Here is a 10,468-nt window from a genome sequence, read left to right as displayed (position 1 = left end):
TTCATTCTTATATTGTCTTGCCATTTTTATCAATATATATATATTGTTGTATTTGGGGCTGATCATGTTGCCAGTTTAGCCAATAAAAACACATGCACTATATATTTGGTGTTAATTTGCTTCAGTTTTATATTACATTAATCGTATTTCGGCCAGAGTTCTTTCGTCACACTTCTGTGATCTCATCAGTGGTCCTTTGCTTTCTCCTTTCTCATTTGTGTGTCCCTCCTTACTATCGATCAGCCATTTTGTATTTTGTATTCCTATTGTATGCGTCTTTATTTGCGCATGCGTATTCTTCAATGTGTGTCTATGTCTAGTAAGTGCATGTGTGTGTATGGGGAGTGCCTGTATTATTTCTATCCCGTTTTTCCATTTTGGTTTATATATATATATATATATATAGTATACAACAATCTATATATATACACAGATCATCAGCATCAGCATCATTATCATCGTATTCAATTACAACCATGCTAATTACGCAATACCGCGAAGAGAGAATGTGAATCTTCGACCGAGAATACACTGATAGATAGCTTTTGAGATTTCTGGAGCGGATTTATGCGGCAAATATATATAATTAAATGAGATAAGTTAGTGTTAATATATTTAATGTAAGGGACATTAAATACCTAACTAGAAAGAATTATTCGATGCGGTAAAAACAACATTAATCAAAAGCTAATGATCTATTAATTGTTTTATACGACAACACTGGAAGAGAAAGCTAAGTTTCTAATAACTTAACGATGTTACTGTTCTTAACATTACTGAAAGCGGATTAAAGAGTTCAGAGTGCTCGTTCTCACCATATCACCAGAGTTCTTTCTCTCACACTGTCTTCCACCGCATATATATATATTCGTTTATTCTTTTATTTCTTTCACTCATTTGACTGCAGCCATGCTGGAGCACCGCCTTTAGCCAAACAAATCGACCACAGGACTTATCCTTTGTAAGCTTAGTACTTTATTTCATCGGTCTCTATTGCTGAACCGCTAAGTTACGAGGACGTAGACAATCCAACATCGGTTGTCAGGCGATGGTGGTGAGCGGGACAAACACAGACACACAAGCGTATACACACATTCACACACACACACACACACATATATATATATGTGACGGGCTTCTTTCGGTTTCCGTCTACGAAATTTGCTCAAAAGGATTTGGTCGGCCGACGCTATAGTAGAACTCACTTGACCAAGGTGCCTCGCAGTGGGACTAAACCCGGAACCATGTGGCTGGTGAACAAGCCACTTACCACACAGCCATTTGTTGAAGTAATGTTTCCTTGGTTCTTCTATCATATGTCTATATCTATCTAGCTATTCATCTAACTAGCCGTGTGTGTGTGTGTGTGTGTGTGTGTGTGTGTGTGTGTGTGTGTGTGTGTGTGTGTGTGTGTACATAGACGTAAGACACCCACTTCTGCGTACTAATACGTCTGATTTCCACACATACAGGGTTGACAATGCAAAGCGCTGTCGCAACAAGCTCCCCCACCTTGTTGCTTCTAGGTTTAGATAGATAGATAGATAGATGTGTATTATATATTAAAGTTTATCTCTACAGATTTTCCATCGAATTTAGAGCCAGCACTGCAAGTTATGACGTATCGTATATGAATATGTAAACAATGCGATTGAAGATAGAATACAGATGATCGGTGTATATTCATATCTCACGAGGTATTGACCTTTCTTCAGTACCACAACCAACCCATTTGCTATCCATGAATGCATTGCTTAAGTAGTAACTAAATTTAGCAATATAACAATATTACTTTAGTCAATTTTCATATTAAGCACACTCCTAGCAACTGATACGCCCTTATTAATTACTTCTAGGTACACAGAATTTCGTTTTGCAAACACAGTATACTACCAAGTATATTGAGGATTTATAAGTCCATATTGTGTGTCCCACTTTTGTGTTAACAGTACATTGCTTTGTGATTTAAGTTTATCACTACAGATTTTCAATAGAATTTACAGCCACCACTCAGTGATACGACCTCTCAAACACGAGTACGTGTACGTAAACTGCGATCGAAAAGAGAAAATCACTAGCATATATACACACACATACTCACACACACACACACACACACACACACACACACACACACACACACACACACACCCACATATATATATATATATATACACATATATACAGGGTTGGCCAAACGTCACCTGATAGTAAATCAAAACCATTTAATTTCAAGATTTATTTATGTTTAACAGCTGAATGAATTTAATATTAATAAAAGCATCTAAATATGAAACATCATGAAAATTGTTCAAACTCAACTCCCTTTTGTGCAACACATTTTTCCATTCGAATCACTCACTACAGAATCATAAATAGTAGTATTTATGGAATTTTGTTTTAGTGACGCATGACTTTTGCCAACCCTGTATATAAACACACAAATGCTCTCAAACGCGCGATAAAATAAGCACCTGTAGATCACTGGGGTTAATGCAATAGACTAGTCCTACTCCCCACAAACTTTCAAGCTGTCTGTCTCTAGCAGAAATACTTATTATTGGTAGTTTTTAGTGACGGGTGACCTTGTTACTATTCTGCTCGTTAGACTTCACCTTCAACTTGATTCGATTTTCCATTCTTTTCTTCTTATCCTTTTGTCTTCTTCTTCTTCTTCTTCTTCTTCTTCTTCTTCTTCTTCTTCTTCTTCTTCTTCTTCTTCCTTGTCATCATCATCTTACTCTTTTCCACAGGTTTTTATCATACTGTTCAGTTCCATCTTCTTTTCCTTCGTATTATATTTTCATTCATATTTCCATTCTTATAGAGGAGATGAAATGAAATGAACTGAAAGAAACGCAGTTGTATTGGGTCTACACGAGAGAGTTCATACCTTCTGAATATCTGTTTGAGCACTTCGGTATTAAAGCGTATGCTAGCCAGGGTATTTTGGTTCAATTTACTACGCACTCAGTCTCTTGTCTCAACCACTATCTGTCTCTGTCTCTCTCTCTCGCTCGTCTCTCAATCTCTCTCTTTCTTTTCTTTCTATCACTCTTTCCTTCCATTCTCTCTCTCTCTTCCCAACACCCCCACAATCTCTATAACTCCACTCACACACTTTTCCCCCACAGTTCCCTCATATCTCTCTCTCACATACGCTTCTTTCTCTCTCAATGTCACCCTTCTCAACATGCTCTCTTTCCCACCACCCTCCGTCTCTTCGATCATACTCTTTCCACGTGCATTCCTGTCTCTCTTTTTCACCCATATATTTCTCTCTCTCCTCTCTTTCTTACCTGTTTTTCTCGCCTCTGCCTCTCACATCGCTCTTTCTCTCTTCTCTTTTTCACCTATATCGTTCTCTCTCGCTTCTTTCTTACCTGCTTTTCTCGCCTCTGCCTCTCGCATGGCTCTCTCTCTCTCTCTCTCTCTCTCTCTCTCTCTCTCTCTCTCTCTCTCTCTCTCTCTCTCTCTCTCGCTCTCTCTCTCTCTCTCTTCTTTTTCTATCACCTGTATCTTTCTTTCTGACCTCTCTTTCTTACCTATTTTTCGCGCCACTGCCTCGCGCACGTCTCTTTCTCTCTTCTCTTTCTGTCACCTATATCTTTCTTTCTCGTCTCTCATTCTTACCTGTTTCTCTCGCCTCTGCCTCTTGCATCGCTCTGTTTCCTCCCTCTTCTCTCTCTCACTCACTCAACCTCTGTCTTCCCGACACACTCCCTTCCCCAAACAATCACATACTCTTTCTCTTTCGCTTTCTCTCAATCCCATTCACACTTTCTTTGTTCTGCCTCCACCACCTACATGAAATAAGTTTGACCTTGTGACCGTGTAAACATTATTATTTTAATCTGAATCAAAATTGCTGACAAGCAGCATGAGGAAGCATGCAGTATACAAGTGACTAGCACTCGCTTGCATTGTTTAACCCCAAGGAAGCACTGAACGGAAAAAAAAATCTCTAAGTTCAAAAGTGTCGCAGCTACGACAATTCATTCTTAAAATCAAGCGTCATGGACTTATGTTAAAGTGTGACATCTGAGTAAATCAATGATGCTCATCGTATGCGAAATTTAGTCAATATGAAAGATGACACCATAGTTCGATACGTGCGGTTACCGTTAGTCGTAAATAATCTATTATCTAAGACCTTTTTTCTCGTCATATGATGAAAAGCATAGAAAACGTTGTGTTCTGTTTTTCTTTGCCCAGCAAATAAATAAGCAAATAGGTAAACGCATATTAAATTTCATATCGTAACTAGGATCAAATTATAGAAGACGACTGTCGCTTTTCCAGTGAGGTTATTGAAGACTATTTAGATGCCACTTATAACAGCGACTAGCGTTCCAGTTACTATTAAAGGATAGTTTTCTTGTTTTGCGTTCAAATCCAGTTAATGTCCTCTTCAGCATTTTATCTGTTACAGACCGATTAAAATGGGCAAAAGTCAAAATACTGCGAACAATTAAATTGGTAGTATTCGTTGCTGAAACATTATGATATGTCTATGCAAATTCTGAAGACCATTAAACGAAATTGCGAAAGAAGTAAAGGGATCATTTTAATGGACGTTTACTTCCCAAACAATTTATCAAACCATATTTTTGTCACAATTGATTTCTCACAAAATTGATATTGATTTGAAATATTGGAACGAGGTCTGAAACTTCGGGGGAAGAGATAAATCGATTATACTCAGTACTCCAGTACTCAACTGGTTCTCCTCCAATCGACCTCCCAAAAATGAAAGGTCAGGTCGACCTCGGCTAACTTGAACTTAGAACGTCAAGGAAGACGAAATGCTATTGACAATTTTGTTCGGCGTGCTAACGATTCTGACATTTCGGCACCGTCCACAAAATTAATGCTACGGTTCATCCACATCATTATCCCTACCACCACCATCGCCACTACCACCACCACTGCCATTCATCATCAGCAGTAGTTTCGTCATCATCACGATTATCATCATCGTCGTCGTTGTCAACGATGTAAACATCATTAGAGTCTTCATTGTCGAGTCTGTAGTGGTCGCCATCATAATTGCCTCCATCGCCTCGTCATCGTCGTCGTTGTCATCGTCGGTGTCATCATCGCCGTCGTCATTGTTGTCGGGGTGGTGGTGTTAGCGATCGTTTTTGTCGTCATCATCATCATCATAATCATCATCGTCATCATCGGCACCATCCGTCTTCTCCGTCATTACTTTCGTGATTCTGTTATTTTTAGCGTTGTTTGTTATTACTTTTTCCGTATTAATATTTATCGTTATATTCCCATTCTTTCTGGTTCTCTCCTTATTCATTTTCCTCCTGATTCTTCTTCTTCTTCTTCTTCTTCTTCTTCTTCTTCTTCTTCTTCTTCTTCTTCTTCTCCTTCTTCTTCTTCTTCTTCTTCTTCTTCTTCTTCTTCTTCTTCTTCTTCTTCTTCTTCTTCTTCAATGTTATTAGAATCTGTACACTATCCAGTCACTCAATGACGAAAACCACCAGCACCACAAAACTAAAAAGCCACCCACACACCCACAATCACCTCCACAGCCGAAATCACCACGACCCTGTCCATAACCACCCGATGAAAAAAAAGAAACACCACTACCACCACCACAATCACCGTCACCACTTCCACCAGCACAGTCATCATCATCATCATCATCATCAGCATCATAGTCATCAGGATCATCATCATCATTATATTTCACTAAAATGCCTAAAAGTGTGTATTTAAATCGTAATAATTCAGTAAGAGATATCATCTCCAATATCAAAGGCGGGGAAAATGCTGATGTCAGACGATAAACAAATAATTTTTTTTTTTATATTTTTCCTCCGTCTTTCTTTTATTTTTCCCGCCATTTTAACGACTGCAACATGTCTGCTGTGTATTTTCTTTCAGTTTACTTCGCTTCTTAGTTTTTCCTTTCTCTTACACGTCCATAATGAAGAATTGGCATTCAATGAATTAGACAGTAAATCAGGAAATGTGTTTGTTTTATGGGTGATGGCCCAATGTTGAATCACTCATTCACCGGCTGTATCTTTCTCTCTCTCACTCACTCTCTTTCTGTCTCTGTCTGTGTGTCTGTCTGTCTGTCTGTCTCTCTCTTTGTAAAGTACTAATCACATAAGTGATACAAAAATATGTGAATACATTCATATACACATTCACATATGCAAATACAGATGCATTCTTACATATACACTTATATATACATACATGGCTATAACTATAAATATACGTATATACAGACGGAGATTCACTCAGAGAAACACACATATATGGCGACCACTTTTGCTGACAATGTACGTGCCTATTTATATATCTATCATTTAGTAAGACTATCAATCATATGGCGTATATAAGTATTTATATATGTGTCTATATATGTCCAAGTAGTACGTCTCTCTCTATATATATTATCAATGTTGTTGCTTTTGTGTGTGCGTGTGTGTGTGTGTGTGTGTGTGTGTGTGTGTGTGTGACTGTGTGTGTCTGTGTGTGTGTCTGTGTGTTGGTATGATGTTTCCTTTTCTTGTTTTATTAATACATTACCATCCTGAAGTAATCAGCAAAAATACATGGTAATATGATGTACCAGAGCTAGGATCCATCTATGCATGCTTACATTCCTACATACATACATACATACATACATACATACATACATACATACATACATACATACATACATTACATACATACATTGCATACACAAACAAACACATACTTACTAATCTACCAACAAATATCAACATTTTTTTTCACAACAAACTTTTAAAAGTAAAATAGAAAATATGTTTCGAGAAAACACAGCGAACATTTTTGAATATAGATTGATCACCTTCAAACAAGAGTTAAAAGCTGTCAGTGACAAACTCCATCGTCAGAAAATAGTAACTGAAAAAAAAATTAATAAAGAGAAAGAAAGAATTACTAAGAAATTCGATTAGCAATCTACAGAACTATGAGTGGACAGCCAATAGAAAAAAGGCAAAAAAAACCCAAACATTGTGGCACTTTCCCGGGGGAAAAAAGAAGCAATCTAGAGAGGAAACACAGTGTATTTTGGTTAAAAGAAACAAAATATTTTTTCTTTGCACAACACTGAAAATAATAAAGTACGAATGCTGATATCCTTCGTACAGTAACAGAAGAAAATATCTGCATATAAAAAATATCAGGGAGAAACTTCATTGGAGGTTACCAGCAGAGAAATAAAATTTAAAAATCAAACTAAAATAAGTAGCATATAATTAATCAGTGATATCTCATCAAGTTCTGCTACAAAAACTCTTATTGTCTATATGTGTGCATGTGCATATTTATGTGTGTATGTTTGCGTGTGTTTGTGCGTATGTGTGTGTGTTTGAGTGTATGTGTGTGTGTGTGTTTGTGTGTGTGTTTAGGCGTGTGTAGCATTGATCAAAGTGGAGCACTCAAGATCACAAAACTATGGTTTCGGTTCCTGGACCAGAAGACTCCTTCTCTTCTTAAGCAAAACACTTTATTTCACGTCGCTCCAGCCAACTCCGCTGGCGAAAACAAGTAATCTAGCAACGGACAGGTGTCCCGTCCAGCTGAAGAATGCATATTCCACAAAAGCCGAAAAGCCGGCCTAATGATTCTATTTTCTTCAGTTACGTGTTTGAATACAGATGTATATTTGAATATATGTATGTATGCATGCTGCATTACTATTTACACAGTAAATACAGTTGAAAACAGATAGTAAGCATTAGTATTTACTGAACAACTCCAAATCTAAACAATTGTGTTAAAAAGTACGGCTCATTAAGCCGTCTTCCCATACCATATTAAATGACCAAACAACGTGTTTTCTATACTGTTACTCACATCGCTGGTTGTGTATTATTGATATTTCCGGATATTGCTTTTAAAACTCGTTAAATAGGAACTACGGAATCTTCCACACACAATTATGACATTTTTACTTTAGAAATCCTATTATACCACGTCCATGTTATTTACGAAATAACAAGAACTGAAGGGCCACCATGAAAAAAATTTATAGTTTAGAAGGAAGTTCTAAGAAGGTTTTTTCTTTGCTTTCTTTTCTACTGGTAACCAGGTAGACACATTCAGGAAGTTCTGTACACTTATTTTCTAAAACAGATCATTGGACGAAAGATTGTCTGTTTATCAGCAAAAAAATGAAGCATGGCAACAAATGTCTTTAGAGTGCGCATAAATATTGAGGAACTTAGTAATCTACTACCAACTGACTTTGTACTAGCTCTGACTATGAAAGCTAGAGCTTTATAATCGATGAGCATGGAATAACAACGAAATACCTTGGGAACGAAAGAGATGTGGAAGTATGTAAAACATCTAGGTATGATTATTGATGTAATAACTGGAATTTCCACCGAAGCTGTCTTCCAGATCATAAGACGTCATCCTAAAATTTAATCACGATGCAATCAACAAATGTTATTTATCAGAGAGTCCAAATGAAATGAAATTCATTACAACACTACTCGCAAAGATAAAATTATAAGCTGCAGCGATTTGGAAGTTATATTGAAAAATGAGTCAAACGTAAGTGCAACACACCAGAAGTAGTGATCATGAACAGGGTAAGAAAATGTGCAAGTAAAAGAAATCAATTGTCCAGCAAGTGTTTATATAATGATAAAGAAGGCATGTATATCATTAACAGAACTTGAATATAAATTTACCTGTAGATATTCCGGTATATGGTTACATAACTAAATTCATGAACACCAATCTCGAGATGGGTTTCAAAAACTAGAAATGACATCTAATTGAGACACAGCTAAATAGAACTTTCTACTTACGAGCCATTAATGGAACTTTTAAAAAAATGGAAACTTTCCAGGCCTTTAGCCTGAAATATGTACACATACATATGTATACACATATAATTATATATTTATACATACATAAATCAAAATATGCAGCTATACACTTACTCGACATTTAATTATATGCATTCATATAGAAACGTATGGAGAAACTTATATACACAGCTACCCTAATTTACATATAATTTCCAAAGAAAGAATCCGTTGGAAAACGGTTGATTCTGTTATAGAGTAAATTTTGTAAAATAAGACCATAGAGTTCTACATACATGCTTACAAACTAACTAATAAACAAACAAACATAGATAGATAGCTAGATTGATTGATAGATAGATAGATAGATAGATAGATAGATAGATAGATAGATAGATAGATAGATAGATAGATAGATAGATACACATATTTACATTCATGCATGCACGAATACATATATATATATATATTTATATTTATATAAGGGCATTACTATATAATAACGCCTCACGCCATGAGGGACTCTAAGGTCAGACTACTATAAAAAAGCACATTTTTACCGAATGCGAGGAGAATTTTAATACATTACGAGAATATATTCAGTGCTGAATTTATTCTGAGTAAGATGCAATTCGAACTTCCCGCCACTTACATAGGGAAATAGCGATGAACAGTCGTCTATATACTATGCTGGATACATGGTGTTCGTTTGGTACGTTGATTCACAGTTTATTTCTATTTTTCTGGACCATATTATACTGACGAGTAGAAGTTGTATAATACTACAATAACAACGAAATCATGATCAATAATTTAGTTCGTTTTTTTGAGGGGTTGGCTTTGAGAGTTGCATTTCCTCGCATTCGGTAAAAATGTGCTTTTTATAGTAGCCTGACCTTAGAGTCCCTCATGGCGTGAGGCGTTATTATATAGTAATGCCCTTATATAAATATAAATATATATTTCGGGAATAAATGATGGATTTTTTTCCCTTATGAGGTTTTTTTCACGCTAGCTACTTGATAAATTCTTGTAAAAGAATTCGTCCTATTATTGAATTTATATATATATATATATACATACATATAGATACACAGTCAGACAGGTCAACAATTACCAATGTCAGACTATTAAAACGATCCAAGAAATAACAGTGACATAAGCGATAACAAACGAAACATTACCACTTATAACGAGCAATGAATTTAACGACTCGACAAGCTGCAAGCAAGAAAAGAAAAGTCACTTCAAATCTCTCCTCCACCAATCTATCTAAAGATTCTAATCACTACTCATGTCTCTGCGCAAATTTATTCAATGAAAAGAACGTAAATTAATGATGGTTCTTAAACAATGGACTATAGTGTCCTCAACATTGTTGGCCATTAATTTGTTTATCCTTCAATTGTCTGAATCAATAGACTACGGCCATGCTGGGGCACCGCATTGAAGAATTTTCAGTCGAATGAACCGACACCATAGTAATTTTTGTTAAGCTTAGTACTTATTCTATCGGTCTTTTTTCCGAACCGTTAAATGACGGGGAGTTAAACACACCAACACCAGTTGTCAAGTGGTAGTGGAGGTACAAAGAAACCACAGACTTAGATCTGTATGTCTCTCTCTCCCCCCTTAGATCGGAA

The sequence above is a fragment of the Octopus bimaculoides genome, chromosome 7 (genome assembly GCF_001194135.2).
Source record: "Octopus bimaculoides isolate UCB-OBI-ISO-001 chromosome 7, ASM119413v2, whole genome shotgun sequence".
Taxonomy (NCBI): domain Eukaryota; kingdom Metazoa; phylum Mollusca; class Cephalopoda; order Octopoda; family Octopodidae; genus Octopus; species Octopus bimaculoides.
The sequence above is the reverse complement of the archived record's forward strand: the minus strand, read 5'-3'. Positions refer to the sequence as shown.